Consider the following 18346-nt stretch of genomic DNA (forward strand, 5'->3'; position numbering starts at 1 on the left):
AACCAGACATCACTCTGGTACAAGTGCTGCCAGGGATTGAACTCAGGGCCTCATGCTTGAGAGTCTAGTGCCTTAGCCACTGCAACACCTCCCAGACCATGGCTTTTGTTTTTATAACCAGAGCACTCTGGCATATGGTGGTGCTGAAAATTGAACCTGGGACCTCTGAGCCCTGTGGCATGCGAGTCTTTTGGTCAGAGTAGCATGGGAGGTGGCACAGTGGATTAAGTGTTGGATCACCAGACAAGAAGTTCAGAGGGCTGGGGAGATAGCACAGTGGATCTGCAAAAGACTCTCCTGCCGGAGGCTCTCAGGTCCCAGGTTCAATTCCCAGAACCACCATCAGCCAGAGCTGGGCAGGTCTGTCTCTTTCTCTTTCTCTCTCTCCATCTCTCATAAAATAAATAAAAAACAACATTTGGGGCTGGGTGGTGGCTCACCTGGCTGAGCGCACATGTTACAATGTACAAGGACTCTTTTTGAGCCCCCTTCCCCACCTGCAGGGTGGAAGCTTTGCAAGTGGTAAAGCAGCACTGCAGGTGTCTCTTGTCTCTTTCCCTCTCTTTCTCCCCCCCTTGATTTCTGACTGTCTCTCTCCAATAAGTGAAAAAGATAAATACAAAAAAAGTTCAAAAAAGTTTGGAATTGGATACCCAACATTGTATAAGCCACAGTGATACTCTGCTTCATTCTTTCTTCTTGTTCTTCCTCTTCCTCCTGCTCCTCCTCCTTTTTCTTTCTCACATATAAATCACTATATATATATATATATATATCCTCTAGGGTTATTGTTGGGCCTGCACTACGGATCCACTGCTCCTGGAGGCTATCTTTTCCCTTTTGTTACCCTGTGTTTTTGTTGTTGTTGTGGTGGTGGTGGTGGTGGTGGTAGTGGTGGTGGTTATTATTGTTGTTATCGATGTCGACGTTGTTGGATAGAACAGAGAGAAATGGAGAGAGGAGGGAAAGACAGAGCAGGAGAGAAAGATAGACACCTGCAGACCTGTTTTGCCACCTGTGAAGCGACTACTCTGCAGGTGGGGAGCCGGGGGCTCGAACTAGGATCCTTACGCCGGTCCTTGTGCTTTGCGCCATGTGTGTTTAACCTGTTGCACTACTGCCGGACCCCCTAAAATATATATTTCTTTTTATTTATTTATTTATTTAAAAAGGAGACATTAACAAAACCGTGGGATAGGAGGGGTACAACTCCACACAATTCCCACCACCAGATCTCTATATCCCATCCCCTACCATGATAGCTCTCCCATTTTTTACCCTCTGGGAGTATGGACCCAAGGTCATTGTGGGTTGCATAAGGTGGAAGGTCTGGCTTCTGTAATTGCTTCCCCACTGAACATGGGCGTTGACTGGTCATTCCATACTCCCAATCTGCCTCTTTCTTTCCCTAGTAGAGTGGGTCTCTGGGGAAGCAGAGCTCCAGGACACATTGGTCTGTCCAAGGAAGTCTGGTCGGCATCATGCTGGCATCTGGATCCTGGTGGCTGAAAAGAGAGTTAACATACAAAGCCAAACAAATTGTTGAACAATCATGGACCTAAAGGCTGGAATAGTGCAGATGAAGTGTTGGGGGTATTCACTGCAGACTATTGTGTACTTTTAGTTTCAGGTATATATTTTGCCCTAGTTTATGAATATGTGTGAACATATGCTCTATCTCATGGGACCTGGTCTATATCTAGGTTTTGGGACTTTGTTAGGAAGTGAACCACCTGGAATGGAATTAGAGAATACTATGAAAGGGAAGGTCTCACCCGAGTAATGAAGCTGAAGGGTTGTCATTCCACACCTGAAGTGAAGCATGTCTGAGGTGGACACAGTCTGAAGTGAAGCATGCTGAGGTGGCACTCGTTGTGTCGATTAGGTTGTGATCAGCGGATGCAATATTATTTGGTATGAATTGAGAGAAGCATGCAGGAAAGTGCTCCCAACCCTAAGGTTCCAGGACTAGGGGAAATATAGTGTCTATAGTGGAAATGTGAGGTTCCTGCTGCCTTAGGGTTCAAGAAGACAATGGATAGTTATTGTTATCACCACATTATTTGGTAATTGGGTTAACTTTGAAAAGTTGTTAGGATTTGCTGTATAATACCCGGCATCTTGTTTATAGCTGTGCCACCAGTTGCTTCTGTTCTCCCTGGTCTAGGCTTCTGAGAAAGTCAACATATCAGAGACTCAGCCTAGGTATTAAAAAGACTCAGTCTATGCTTTAAAAAGTTCAGGACATACAATCAAAATTTCCCCTCTCATATTAATTAAATAGTGATTTATATGACTACAATTTAATAGGACTGTACATAAACACCAATCCCACCACCAAAAGACTTATGTCCCATCCCACCCACCTACCACTGCTATCCTGCCACCCTGAGAAGCTGAATGTTCACCCTCCCTCTCACCACAGGGTTTTTACTTTGGTGCCCTACTCTAGATTTAGTCAGATCCTGCTTTTAGTTTCCCTTTCTGTTCTTCTTTCTCAACTTCTGTTTATGAGTGTGATCATCCCATACTCGTCTTTATCTTTCTGACTTACCTCACTTAAAATAATACCTTCTAGCTCTGTCCAAGATGGGTCAGAGAAGGTGGGTTCATTGTTCTTAATAGCTGCATAGTATTCCATTGTGCATATATACCACAGCTTTCTCAGCCACTCATCTGTTGTTGGGCACCTGGGTTGCTTCCAGGTTTTAGCTATTATGAATTGTGCCACTATGAACATAGGTGTACACATATCTTTTTGGTTGGGCATTATGGAATCCTTGGGGTATATCCCCAGGAGAGGAATTACTGGGTCATATGGAAGGTCTGTGTCTAGCCTTGTGAGAGTTCTCCAGACTGCTCTCCAGAGAGGCTGGACCAATTTACATTCCCACCAGCAGTGTAGAAGGGTTCCTCTGTCCCACAGCCTCTCCAGCATTTGTTGCTGCTGTCCTTTTTGATGTATGCCATTCTCACAGGAGTGAGGTGGTATCTCAATGTTGTCTTTATTTGCATTTCTCTGACAGTCAGCGACCTGGAGCCATTTTTCATATGTTTGTTAGCCTTTTGGATCTCCTCTGAAGTGAATGTTTTGTTCATATCCTCTGCCCTTTTTTGGATGGGGTCATTTGCTTTTTTGGTGCTAAGTTTGCTGAGCTCTTTGTATATTTTGGTTATTAGTGTCCTGTCTGATGTATGGCATGTGAAGATCTTCTCCCATTCTGTGAGGGGTCTGTTTGTGTAATAGTTTCTTTGGCTGTGCAGAAGCTTTTCAATTTGATGTAGTCCCATTGGTTTGTTTCTGCTTTAGTCTTCCTTGCAATTAGGTTTGTTTCATCAAAGATGTCCTTGAGGTTTAGGTGGATAAAATATATATTTCTTAAAATGCTGCCAGTAGCTCTCCATGTTCTGACCAGTATGCAGCTCTGCTTCAGCTCCTGTGTCCTCACCGGTCACCGTTTCTTACTGCTCTGCAGCAAACCAGTCTTTGTTTCCTGGGATCTCCCTTGCCAGATTATACCTACTCAAATTGTGTTGAACCCTGACATTATCCTTTCTTGCCCTGTTACCCACCCAGTATTCTTTCTTTCTTTCTTTCTTTCTTTCTTTTTTTCTTTCTTTCTTTCTTCCCTCCTTCCTTTCTTCCTTCTTTCCTTCCTTTCTTCCTTTCTTTCTCCCTCCTTCTCTCTCTCTCTCTTTCTTTCTTTTTTTGCTTCAGGGTTATTGATGGGGCATGGTGCTAGCACTACAAATCTACTGCATCTGGTGGCCATTTTTTAAATTATTGGATAGGTCAGAGAAAAATTGAGAGAGGACAGGGAGATAGAGAGGGAGAGGGAAAGATAGACACTTGCAGACCTGCTTTGCCACTTGTGAAGTGTCCCCACTGCAGGGAGAGCCAGGGGCAAGAACCCAGATCCTTGCACTTAGTACGATGTGTGCTTAACCATATGTGCCACTCCCTGGCCTCCACCAGCAGACTTTTCTTTATTTTTTTTAATTTTTATTTATAAAATGGAAATATTGACAATACTATAGGACAAGAGTGGTACATTTCCACACAATGCCCACCCCCTGAGCTCCATATCCAATTCCCTCCCTTGATAGCTTCCCTATTCTTTATCCCTCTGGGAGTATGGACCCAGGACCATTGTGGGGTACAGAAGGTGGAAGGTCTGGCTTCTGTAATTGCTTCTCCGCTGAACATGGGTGTTGGCAGGTTGATCCATATTCCTAGCCTTTCTCTCTCTTTCCATAGGGATCTGGGGAGGCAGGGCTCCAAGACACATGGTAGGTTCCTCTGCCCAAGGAAGTCGGGTTGACATCATGGTATCATCTGGAACCTGGGGTCTGAAAAAAGAGTTAAGATATAAAGCAGAACAAATTGTTGATTAATCATGAACCTAAAGGCTGGAATATTGCAGATGAAGATTTGGGATCTCTGTTTTGGAAAAAAACTAGTAGGTCTATTCTAGGTATATTCCAGAGGGCCATGACTTTACTAGTTTTTGCCTGAGCCTGACATCCAGTATGCAGGTGGACCCAGGTTATTGTCTGAGGAGATGGTGTCATAGTTGGAAAAAGGACTAGAAAGCTGGATCAGGAAAGAGAGTAGCTCCCAAATATGGGGAAAGTATCAAAATATTGTTAACTGTAAACCCCACTGGTTTGATCTGGGGCCCATATTCAGACTTTTCTTAAACTGGCCACACACAAGTGATGAGAATGCTTAGTAGGTGCAGTAGATGGTTTCCTATGTTTCAGTTCATTTCATCCTCACCACCTCATGCTGCTAGTTTTAGTTTGGGAAATCAAGGCACACAGAGTCTCGCTAGTCCAGGGCCACTCAGCTAGTGAATGGTAGAACCAGATGCCATTAGCCCTTGCCTCTCCTTACCCCTCGAATTCACTGTCTACTGCAGCTCCTTTCCTGTAAGTATCCTGATAGGGGAGAACATACTTATTTCATGTACTGCCCTGTCCTCTAGAATCTGTAGATGATGCTTGTTGAATGAAACAGGCCCACTACTACCTGAAACTCAGTGTGAATGTTCTCCGTGGGTTCCCCCATTTAATTTGTACCCTCACAGGTCAGTACTGTATCATCTTCATTTGGTGACTGGGTCTTGGAGACCAAGCAGTTTGCCCAGGGCCTAGACTTCCAGGAGGCACCAGTTTGAATTCTAACTTTTTGAGACAATTAGCAGTCCTTTCCATCTAGTTTCTAAATTCTTGGAGGGGCTACGGGGTGGGGATGAGGCTGAGAGTTTTGCATTACTTAAAAAAAAAGGGGGGGGAGGGTTCTTGAGGAGTGGGTAGCATAATGGTTATGCAAAAAGACTTTCATGCCAGAGGTTCTAAATCCCAGGTTCAGTCCTCAGCACCACCATAAACCAGAGCTGAGTAGTGATCTGGTTAAAAAAAAAGAAATACATAAGTACAGCAGGTTCTTACTGTTCATCAAGGAAATACCAAAAACTCAGAATGACAATCAAATGCCTCTCTCACTACTTTTTTTTTTTTTTTTTTTTAATAGACATGTAGAGTGAGAATAAAAGAGACTATTGGGGCAGAAATGGGGCTTGAGCTCAGTTGCAAAGCTATACTCCTTCTCTCTCTCTTTAAAAAAAATTTTTTTATATTTATTTATTTTCCCTTTTTGTTGCCCTTATTGTTTTTTATTGTTATTGTAGTTATTATTGTTGTTGTTGATGATGTCGTAGAGGGTAGAGATAACATAATGGTTATCTAAAGAGACTGTCATGCCTGAGGTTCTGAAGTCCCAGGTTCAGTCTAGAGACTCAACCAGGTGCGCCACCACCTGGCCCCTCTTTTTTTTTTTAATATTTCATTTATTTTATTTTTGAGAGAGCTGCAGACAGAGAGAGACACAGAGACAAACACCAGAGCACTACTCAGCTCTGGTTTATGGTGGTGTGGGGGATTTGAACCTAGGGCTGTGGAGCCTCAGGCATGAGAGTCTGTTTGCATAGCCATTATGCTATCTCCCCCACCCTATCTCTTTTTAAGCACAATCCTGCATGCCCCTCTTATGTCACTGAAAAAACAAATTGGATGATCAGCCAAGTGCCTCAAGGTGAAGACAGAAATGGGCTGGGGATCCTGTCTCCCACCCTCCCTACCACTGCTGCAGTAGGTCAAGACTTTGCCAGCTCACAGGCCACAGAACTTCCTCTTGTGTGGGGTTCACCTTAGGACTGAGTGAGCTGGCAGAGAACTGTGAGAAGCAAAGTTGTCTGAGGTGACAGAGAGAGAAGTCCCTGGTGAACCCTTACTCAGAGGACCATGGATCAAGCTTTCCAGCTTGCCTCCACTGCGCAAAGAGGGTGTGACTCTTGCCCAAGATTTTTTACTTATTTATTTATACCCTTTTGTTGCCCTTTTTAAAAAATTGTTGTAGTTATTTTTGCTGTTGGATAGGACAGAGAGAAATGGAGAGAGGAGGGGAAGACAGAGAGGGGGAGAGAAAGATAGACACCTGCAGACCTGCTTCACTGCTTGTGAGGTGACCCCCCTGCAGGTGGGGAGCTGGGGGCTCAAACAGGGAACCTTAAGCCAGTCCTTGCACTTTGTGCCACTTGCGCTTAGCCCACTGCACTACTGCCCGACTCCCTTGCCCAAGATTTTGCAGGAGAAGTCAGGATTCTAGAACTCAGCCTGTCAGGTTGGGATTGGCGAGGGGAGGCTCCAAAGAAGCACAGGTAGGTCAAGGGGGCTGTGGCATCAGCTCTTCCTGGGAACGAACAGGCCACATCCAGGCACCCACTAGGTGCTGGGCAAACAAACCCCTCAAGCACTCTGGCAAATGGGCTTTTATATTCTTACTTTACTCATTCAAAAGCAGAAGTAAAGGCACATGAGGATCCTTGCCTGAGGAAGCTGTGTAGCAAGTGGTGGTGAGTCCAGATGTCCAGCTCTGGTTGAACTGATGACTGTGGGGGGGGGGGGAGGCAGGTGCTGAGGTGAGAAAGGCCGCTGGGAGTGCCGCCATACAGACAGTTCCGCAAAGTCTGTGGCAGAGCCTTCTAGATCTAAGGCATTGTGCTGGGGGTTAAACCAGGGTGGAATCATCCCCTTCCCAGGTCTCACAACACTTTTACAGACAGTAATTTCTGCCTGTTGATGCAGCACCACTATGTGCCAAGTGTGTTCTCAGTCACCCTGCTCTCTTTCTTCTCACATTAGTTCCATGATCTGTTAGTTTCCCCAATAGGTGAATGAAAACGGAGACACTGATTGGTCTGTAATTTGCCTAAAGAGCAGAGCTAACAGAGTGGCAGAAATGGGACTTGAACTCAGCTGCAAAGCTATACTCTCTCTCTTTTTAATTTTTTTATATTTATTTATTTTCCCTTTTTGTTGCCCTTGTTGTTTTTCATTGTTGTTATAGTTATTATTGCTGTTGTTGATGATGTCATCTTGTTAGGTAGGACAGAGAGAAATGGAGAAAGGGGAGGACAGAGAGGGGGAGAGAAAGATAGACACCTGCAGACCTGCTTCCACCTGTGAAGCGACATCCCTGCAGGTGGGGAGCTGGGCTTGAACCAGGATCCTCATGATGGTCCTTGTGCTTCATACTATGTGGATAGGACAGAGAGAAATGGAGAGAGGAGGGTAAGACAGAGACGGGGAGAGAAAGATAGACACCTGCAGACCTGCTTTACTTCCTGTGAAGCGACTCCCCTGCAGGTGGGGAGCTGGGGGCTCGAACTGGGATCCTTACACCAGTCCTTGCGCTTTTTTTTTTTTTTTTTTTTTAACTAGAGCACTGTTCAGCTCTGGCTTATGGTGGTGCGGGGATTGAACCTGGGACTTTGGAACCTCAGGCATGAGAGTCTGTTTGCATAACCACTATGCTATCTACCCTCCACCCTCTCTCTTTTTAATATTAGGCTGTTTTTAGAATTTCACAGATTTATTTGTTTATTTAGGAGTGAGGGAGGGCAGGAGACCAGAGCACTGCTTGGTTCTGGCTATGGCAGTATATCCTGTGTTCTATCATAATGAGCTATCTCCCCCTCCAGAAACACTGTTTTCTTTTCTTTTTTTTTTTAAGAATTTTTTTTTATTTTCTTTTTTTTTTAAGTTTTGTTTATTTATTTATTTATTTTCCCTTTTGTTGCCCTTGTTGTTTAACATCGTTGTGGTTATTGATGTTGTTGTTGTTGGATAGGACAGAGAGAAATGGAGAAAGGAGGGGAAGACAGACCCCTGCAGACCTGCTTCACCACTTGTGAAGCGACTCCCCTGCAGGTGGGGAGCTGGGGGCTTGAACCCAGATCCTTTGCCAGTCCTTGTGCTTTGTGCCATGTGTGCTTAACACGCTGCACCACCACCCAACTCCCACTGTTTTCTTTTCTTCTTTTTATTCTCTCTCCTTCTAATCCTCCTCCTCCTCCTCCTTCTTTCCTGCCACCAGGGTTTCATTAAACCAGGCCAGCTTTTTCTGACAGAAAGAGACAGGAAAAGGCATCAGAGCACTGAAGCTTCCTCCAGACTTGCTCTTGGATAGACCACATGCCTTCCCAGGTGACTTACCTTCCCAACTCAGAAGTTACATTCTCTTTTTTTTTTTGTTTTTTTACCAGAGCACCGTTCAGCTCTGGCTTATGGTGGGCGGGGGATTGAACCCGGGACTTTGGAGCCTCAGGCATAAGAGTCTGTTGGCATAACCATTATGCTGTCTGCCCTCTGCAGATGTTACATTCTTAAATAAAGTGTCACTGGAGGGCAGAGGAGACAGCATGTTTCTGCAGAAGATTTTCATGCTTGAGGCTCTTGAGGTCCTAGATCCAATTCTCAGTATCATGAAAAGCCAGAGCTGAGCAGTGCTCTGATTAAAGAATAATAAGAATGTTATTAAGAATAATAATGTTCCCCTGGAAGCAACCCAGGTGTCCAACAACAGATGAGTGGCTGAGCAAGTTGTGGTCTATATACACAATGGAATACTACTCAGCTGTAAAAAATGGTGACTTCACCGTTTTCAGCCGATCTTGCATGGAGCTTGGAAAAAATCATGTTGAGTGAAATAAGTCAGAAACAGAAGGATGAATATGGGATGATCTCACTCTCAGGCAGAAGTTGAAAAACAAGATCAGAAAAGAAAACACAAGTAGAACCTGAAATGGAATTGGCGTGTTGCACCAAAGTAAAAGACTCTGGGGTGGGTGGGTGGGGAGAATACAGGTCCATGAAGGATGATAAATGACATAGTGGGGGTTGTATTGTTAAATGGGAAACTGGGGAATGTTATGCATGTACAAACTTGTATTTGCTGTTGAATGTAAAACATTAATTCCCCAATAAAGAAATAAATTAAAAAAAAGAATAATAATGTCCCAAATATCACATAACCTACCTTATAGTTTCTGGGTTTTGGGCTTGGAAGATAGCTCTCCTGGTAGAGTGTGTTCCTTACCAGCATGGGTTCAAACCCCTCTCCCATATGAGAGTGCCACAGCACAGAGACACTAAGGTAATGGGGTGTCATTATTAATCTAAAATAAAGTATCTAAAATAGGAGGAATGAGGACTGGAAAAATAGCTCACTTAAATAAATATTCATAAAAAGAATGAGCCTGAGGAGTCGGGCGGTAGCGCAGCAGGTTAAGCACAGCAGGTTAAGCACAGGTGGCACAAAGCGCAAGGACTGGCTTAAGGATCATGGTTCGAGCCCCCAGCTCCCCATCTGCAGGGTAGTTGCTTCACAGGCGGTGAAGCAGGTCTGCAGATGTCTATCTTTCTCTCCCCCTCTCTGTCTTCCCCTCCTCTCTCCATTTCTCTGTCTTATCCAACAACGATGACATCAATAATAACTACAACAACAATAAAAAGCAAGGGCAACAAAAGGGAATAAATAAATAAATAAAGAAAGAATGAGCATGAGATAGCATAATGGTTATATAAAAATACTCTCATGTCTGAGATCCCGGAGGTCCTGGGTTCAGTTCCCTGCACCACCATAATTCAGAGTTAAGCAGTCTTCTAGTAAAAATAAAGAAATTGAATTAAAAGAATGGACAGGTGAGATAGTATAATGGTTATGCAAAAAGACTCACATGACTGAAGTTTCAAAGTCCTAGGTTCAGTGCCCTGCACAACCATAAGCCATAGCTAAGCAGTGCTCTGGTAAGAAAATAACAATAATAGTGGTCTGGGAGGTGGCGTAGTTGATAAAACATTGGACTCTCAAGCATGAGGTCTTGAGTTCAATCCCCGGCAGCACATGGACCAGAGTGATGTCTGGTTCTTTCTCTCTCTCTCCTCCTATCTTTCTCACTGATAAATAATAAAATCTTTTTTAAAAAATAAAATAATAATAATAAAGTAAAAGGAAGGAGAGAATGGCTGGGGAAATGAGTCAACTGGCAGAGTGTTAGATTTGATCATACCAAAGTGGTGCTCTGGCCTCTCTCCCTCCCTTCCTCCCTCTCTTTGAGCTCTCATATATAATGAAATAAAATAAATCATAAGGAAAAAAATGGGCAAGGGTAGATAGCATAATGGTTATGCAAAGAGACTCTCATGCCTGAGGCTCCAAAGTCCCAAATTCAATCCCCTGCACCACCATAAGCCAGAGCTGAGCAGTGCTCTGGTCAGAAAAAAAAAAAAAAAAGAGGGGCTGAGGAGTAGTGCAACTACTACAGCATACAATTTACCATCCTCCAGAACCTGGGTTCTGGGCCCTAGCCCCCACACGTAGGGGTGAATCTTCATGAGTAACGAATCAGTGCTGCAGCTGTCTGTCACTTTCCTTCTCTCTCTTCCCCCACCTACCCAATTTCTCTCTGTCTCTATTCATAAAAATTTAAATGAAAAAGAAAAGAATTAGATTGGCGAACTTGCCTATTCTAGACTCGAGTTTTTAATTGTCTGGTTTGGGACCAGGCTGCCCCAACTCCTACTCATCTTTGGAAGCATTTGGCAGCATAGATCCAGATTCAGCTATCCAGAGCTGAGTCTTTTCAGTCATTGTAGACTGCTTCCTGCTCTCCCAAACTTCACTACAAGTCAGCCTTCATTTGTGTGCTTTTGTTCAACAAGTCACTGAATAAGACAGACCCTGCTCTCACAAAGCCTGTGATCTAGAGGGGAGACCCAGACAAGCAGTGAGGCCTCCCCAAAGCAGTGTCAGAGGAGAGTCCCTGATGGATCCACCTGCCTGGGACTGACCAGCAGGCGAGGCACGGGCCCTTGAAGGACATTTAGGATCAGGATGAGACTCACTACCCATACTTTGACTTCCCCAGAGATACTCACCTTGACACTCTCTTTCTCTGACCCACCCCAGCTCCTGTTCATAGCTTCTGCTCTCCTCTCCTTAATTTTACAGCCTGGAGACCACCCCCTCTAAAAAAAAAAAAAAACTCCCACCTACAGTCTGTGAGACTGCTGGACCTGCGAGCATGAGGTCCCAAGTTCGATACCCAGAATTACATGTGCCAGAGTGATGTTTTTATTCTCTATCATTTTTTTAAAATATTTTTTCCTTTCACCAGAACACTGCTCAGCTCTGGCTTATGGTGGTGCTGGGGACTGAACCTGGCACCTCAGAAAAGCAGGCATGAAAAACTGCATAATTATTATGCTATCTCCCCAGCCTTGGTTCTTTATAATTAACACATAAATAAAGAAGTCATTAAAAAAAACTCCCTCCCAGGTGTCCAACAACAGATGAGTGGCTGAGCAAGTTGTGGTATATATATATACATACCACCATTGTCTCCTTTGCAAAGGAAGTTCTTTCTCCCTTCCTCTCTCTCTTTCTCTCTCTCATTTAGTAGGGCAAAGAGAAGCTGAGATGGGGAGGGGGAGATAGGAAGAGAAAAGAGAGACACCTGCATCTCTGCTTCATATCCTATGAAGCTTCGGTGAGGACTAGGGGGTCTGAATGTAGGTCCTTGTGTATGGTAATGTGTACACTTAGCTGATTGTACCTCTACCCGGTCCCAATTCTTGCCTATTTTTATGCTTATCTGTTTATAGGCAGAGAGAATGAGAGAGCACAGCACTGAAACTACCTTCAGTGTGCTGGGGGCTGGGCCGGAGCCTGGGTAGAACACATGGCAAACCAGAACGCTGTCCAAGTGAACTCTTTTGCACACTTTCCCACACATGAAGATCTATGTTTGAACTCCTGGCTTCCACTTGGGAGCACCTGCATAGGAGTAGCCTCAGGAGTGATAGAGCAGTGCTGTGATGTCTCTCTTTCCCTTTATGCCACTTTCTTAATTTATTTTTTTAGTAGAGACAGAGGGAGAGAAAGAGAGACAGAGACAGAGACAGAGAGAGAAAGAGAGAAAGAAATTCGTGCAGTTCCAACTCAAACCAGAGTCAAGCACGTGGCAAAGCAGCATGCTATCCAAGTCATCTATTTCACTGACCCTGTCTGTCACCTACCTAAAAAGAAGAAAACTTTGCCATAACTTTGGTGACAATAAAAAATAAAATTAAGGGGAGAAAACATTAACAAACAGACCTGGGACGTGTAGTCTGGAGGGTATGACAATCTCTCCCTGGGAACAGTCACAGTATCTTGTTCTGTTGACTCATTCTGTCACCAAAACACTGCTCAAGTGCTGGCTTATAAAGGTGCCAGGGGTTGAATTTGGGACCTGGGTGCCTCAGGCATGAAAGCTTTGCGCAAAGGTTCATACTATTTCCCCAGACCACAGTTACATTGTTACATTCTTTTGCCTTTGACAGGACCTAGAGGAGCCACATGACCAGCCCTTTGAAAGGACTGGTCCCCAGAGCCCTGGCTGGACAGAACTGGTCACTGGAGGTTGCAGAGTGGGACTTCCCTTTTTTTTTTACCACACTGAAAAATAAGGCCCTGGTGAGTTGAACCCACCTTTTTTTTTTTTTTTTTGTACTTGGGATGTGCCCTTCATATGCCCTTCATCTGTGAGGCAACTTTCCCCCTCACACACATACACATATGACTTTTTTTGTCCTGGGAGACTCCTCAATGTACATACAATGTCCTGCCACTCTAACTCCACTAGGCAGGAAAACAGAGCCCTATTTCTCTCCATACATATATATGAATGATAGAGACAGAGAGAAATTGAGAGGGAAGGGGGAACTAGAGGACAGATACTCACAGCAGTGTTTCACCATTTGTGAAACTTCCTTCCCTGCAGGTGAGGACTGGGGGCTTGAACCCAGGACTTTGTATGTAGTAATGTGTGTACACAACTAGGTGTGCCACCAGCCAACCCCTCATTGCTCTTTTGAACCTTGCTCTATAGTTTATGCTGCCTAAACATGTTTCCCAGCTCGAGTTGTTTTCTAGTCAATTCCTCCTTTTCCTTTAAAGCAGCTTCCTGTGTTGTTTTGGATGACAGACAGCTCCCATGGGATTCCTAGCCCCCCCCCCCCCAACCCACACACACAAAGGCCTTAACTCAAAGTAGCTATTTATTTATTTATTTTAATTACACAGAGAAAGATAAGCACAGAAAGATCAGTGCACTACTCAGCTCTGGCTTGTGGTGGTGTGGAGGATTGAACCTGAGACTTCGGAGTCTCAGATATGAGAGTCTCTTTATATAACCATTATGTCTCCTCAGCCCTCTATCTCTCTTTAATCTGAGAGAGTTTTATGAGGCTGAAAGAAACAAACCAGAGCCCCACACCAATACATTCAGCATTGGGAAATCAAACCAAGTATGAACATCCCATGCTCTACCATTTGAGTTATTTCCTCAGCTGCAGTAACTCTGCCTCTCAGAGCACCAACTTGCAGGCCTAAGGCCCCAGAGGTCACAGGCTCAAACCCTAGTTAACACCTTCTAGAGCTTCCAGAACTTCCAGAGCTTCCAGAGCTTCCAGAACTTCCAGAACTTCCAGAGCTTCCAGAGCTTCCAGAGCTCTCATCCTCTCTTTCATAATAAATAAATCTTGCAACTGGGAAAAGCACCATGTGCGCTAGAGTGATGCTCTGGTTTCCTCTCTCTCTCTCTCTCTCTCTCTCTCTCTCATTTTAAAGTATTTCACTTTTCGGTGAGAGAGAAGGCGACAATTAGAGCATCACTCTGGCATATGTGATGCAGTGCTCAAACTCAGGACCTCATGCTCCAGTCACTACCTTCACAGAGGCCATTATCCAGTGATGCCATTCAGACTCTGTGGCCCATTCATGGATGGTCTGAACTTGCTGAAAGTGCTGTTCTGTGTTTGCATGAAAATGTGCATTTTTATTTTTTAAAGATTTTATTTATTTATGAGAAAGATAGGAGGAGAGAGAAAGAACCAGACATCACTCTGGCACACGGGCTGCCGGGGATCGAACTCGGGACCTCATTCTTGAGAGTCCAAAGCTTTACCACTGTGCCACCTCCCGGACCACAAAAAATGTGCATTTTTAAATGCTAACTTTCACAATGTTCCATGAGGGCTGCGGCGGTGGGGAGGTGGGGTTAGTCCATCCTGTTACAGTATCAACTTGCTTTCCTGAGATCCCAGAGACCATTGGTTAAGTCCCCTGTGTGAGAGCAGAGCAGTGCTCTGATCCTTTCTCTTCCCTCTCTCAATCTCTTTCCCTCACAATAAACAAATAATTTCTGTGACACTCCCTACCTTCCACTGTCCTCCTTCCTCCCAGAGAGGTTAAGATTGACTGAAGTAGTCAGGGTCAGGCAGTGGCACACCTGGCTGAGTGGACATGTTACAGTGCACAAGGAAACACATTCAAGCCCCAGGTCCCCAGTGGCAGGGGGAAAGCTTCATAAGTGGTGAAGTAATGCTTCAGGTTAGTCTGTCTCTGTCTCCCTCCCTCCTTGTCTCCCCCTTCCTCCTCAATTTCTGTGTCTCTCTCTTTCTATCTAATAAGTAATAAAATATTTTGGGGGTGGGGATAGATAGCATAATGGTTATGCAAAGAGACTCTCATGCCTGAGGCTCCAAAGTCCCAGGTTCAATCCCCTGCACCACCATAAGCCAGAGCTGAGCTCTGGTAAATAAAAATTGACCAGAGTGACCACAGTCACATTGCTTCTCAGCATAAGTGTATAGCAATCCAGGTGCTCATCAGTCTTCTGCCAGTTTGGGCGGCTGTGGTCCCCATACATGTCCCTCTCTGGCTCAAGTGATAACCCTGAGTGTCTAGGTTGCATGACTCATCCTGTCTGGCAGCTTCTGTCAGCTATCGCTCTCCAGCTGACTATTTTTTTTAATCTATTTTTTAAAAAATATTTATTTAATTTGGTAAGACATAAGGAAATTAAGAGAGGAAAGGGAGCTAGAGAAAGAGACACCTGCAACACTACTTCACTGCTTGTGAAGCTTCTTCCCTTTTCAGGTGAGGACCAGGGGGCTTGAACCCAGGTCCTTGTGCATGGTAACTTCCCAGGTCCCAATAAAAACCTGTTTTAAACCCCTGTGTTTTGAGATAACCTATTACACACAATAGAGAATTAAACCAGAGATAGATCTTTAAATAGAGTTGGCATGGTTCTCACATTCTATAGAAAGGAAGCAGACAGTAAAAGGAAAAGAAGGAAGGAACAAAGGGAGGGGAGGGAAAGGAGAAAAGGAGAGTGGGAGGGGTGATAGGGGATGTGGGGGAGAGGACCCGGATGTCAAACTGCAGTAAGGGCTATGGAGAAAAATAATGGTGAGGTAATGAGGCAGGCTTTCCTTTTAATTGTTGTTGTTGTTGCTATTCTAGCTAGGCCTTCATTGCTCTGGGCTGACTTTTTTTTTTTTTTTTTAAACTCTGATACTGTGCATGCACTTGCATGCCTTGTATATTTTTAATTTTATTTATTTTAATGTATATTTCTTTTTAAAATTTTTTCTTTATTTTAACGAGAGAGATACAGAGAAAAAGACCAGAACAAGCTCTGGTTTATGGTGGTGCTAGGGAGTGAACCTAAGACTTCAGAGCTTCAGGCACAAGAGTCTTTTGCATAACCATTATGCTGTCTCCCCAACCCCCCCCCCACTTTTTTTTTTTTTTTATAACCAGAGCATGGCTCAGCTCTGGCTTATGGTGGTGCAGGGGATTGAACCTGGGATATAGGAGCCTCAGGCATGAGAGTCTCATTGCATAACCATTATGCTATCTACCCCTGCCCCATCTTTTTAAAACATATATAGAGAGGGAAAGACACATAGCACTGAAGCTTCCTCCAATGAGGTGGGGCTGGACCTGAACCTGGGTTGCATGTTTGGCAAAGCAGGCAAGTGAGCTATCTTGCTGATCTACTTTTAAATTTTTATTTTTTATTTATTATTAAATTTTTAAAGAATGTATTTATTCATGAGGAAGATAGGAGGAGAAAGAGAGAAAGAACCAGACATCATTCAGGTCCATGTGCTGCCAGGAATTGAACTCAGGACCTCATGCTAGAGAGTCTAATGCTTTATCTACTGCATCACCTCCCAGATCTTTAAAAAATCCTTGTTTGTGTGGTCTGGGAGGTGGCGCAGTGATAAGGTTTTGGACTCTCAAGCATGAGGTCCTGAGTTCGATCCCTGGCAGCACATGTGCCAGAGTGATGTCTGGTTCTTTCTCTCCTCCCATGTTTCTCATGAATAAATAAATAAATTCTTAAAAAATTAATAAAATAAAATTATATTTGTATAAGATAGAGCATAGCAGGAAGAGAGAGAAAACCAGAGCATCACTCTGGTACATGTGAAGTCAGGGATCAAACTCAGGACCTCATGGTTCCAAGTCCCGCTACTCACTACACCACCTCTTGGGTCCAACAAATGTTTTTTTGTTTTGTTTTGTTTTGCTTAAGCCTTACATTTTCTATATTTGCGTATTCTTTTAGATAGAGAAAGAGCCAGAGAGAGTGAAAGAGCACAGCACCAAAGTTTCTTTTTTTTTATTTTATTTTATTTTTTTATGAGAAAGATAGGAGGAGAAAGAACCAAACATCACTCTGGCACATGTGCTGCCGGGGATCAAACTCAGGACCTCATGCTTGAGAGTCCAACGCTTTATCATTGCGCCACCTCCTGGACCACAGCATCAAAGTTTCCTACAATGTTTTGGGAACCTGAGTCATACACACGGAAGAGCAGCACACTGTACAGGTGAGGTTTTTCAACTAAGTCTGTATCTTCTGAAATACTTGTTTATCTCCTTTTTCATTTTATTTACTTGTCTGATGCTAAGTAAGCTTACATTACATTGTTAATTTTAGCCATCTCAAATTTCAACATCATTTTGTCCCCTAAAAATGTTTTTTTTTAATTTATTTTTAAAATGGAAACACTGACAAGACCACAGGATAAGAGGAGTACAATTCCTACTGCCAGAGATATATCCCATCCCCTCCCCTGACAGCTTCCCTATTCTTTATCCCTCTGGGAGTATGGGCCCAAGGTCATGGGGTGCAGAAGGTGGAAGGTCTGGCTTCTGTAATTGCTTCCCCTCTGAACATGGGCATTGACAGGTTGATCCATACTCCCAGCCTGTCTCTCTCTTTCCCTAGTGGGGCAGGGTTCTGGGGAAGGGGGGCTCCAGGACACATTGGTGGGGTCATCTGTCCAGGGAAGTCCAGGTTGGCATCATGGTAGCATCTAGAACCTGCTGGCTGAAAAAGAGGTAACATATAAAGCCATACAGATTACTGATTAATCATGAGTCTAAAGGCTGGAATATTGCAGATGAAGATTTGGGGGTCTCTGTTTTGGAAATAGCTAGTGGGTCTATTTTAGGTATATTCCAAAGTGCCCATGACTCTATTAGTTTTTGCCTGGACCTGACATCTGATATTCAAGTGGACCTAAGTTATTGTCTGGGGAGATGATGCCATGGTTGGGAAAAGAGCCTAAAAATGTTTTTAAGTGACCTAGGAAGGGGCTCAATGAGGCCCTGAGTTTGAACATTGCACTTATTCTGGTTTTCTCTCTCTTTTCCACACGTTCTATCTTGTATTGATAAATAAATGCTCTGCTTCTTTCTACTCCTTCCCTTATTAGGAAATAAATCCTTTTTTTTTTTTTTTTGTTATGGTTTGGTGCAGGCACTTTGAATCCAGGGCTCCTGGTGGCCTTTTTTTTTTTTTTTTTTGCTTTCTACTGTATTATTTTTAAAAATTCTTTATTGGGGGATTAATGTTTTACATTCACAGTAAATACAATGGTTTGTACATGCATAACATTTCTCAGTTTTCCACATAACAATACAACCTCCACTTGGTCCTCTGTCATCCTTTTTGGACCTGTACTCTCCCCACACCCACCCCAGAGTCTTTTACTTTGGTGCAATACACCAATTCCAGTTCAGGTTCTACTTGTGTTTTCACTTCTGATCTTGTTTTTCAACTTCTGCATGAGAGTGAGATCATCCCATATTCAT

This window comes from Erinaceus europaeus, chromosome 12 (genome assembly GCF_950295315.1).
Source record: "Erinaceus europaeus chromosome 12, mEriEur2.1, whole genome shotgun sequence".
Lineage (NCBI taxonomy): Eukaryota > Metazoa > Chordata > Mammalia > Eulipotyphla > Erinaceidae > Erinaceus > Erinaceus europaeus.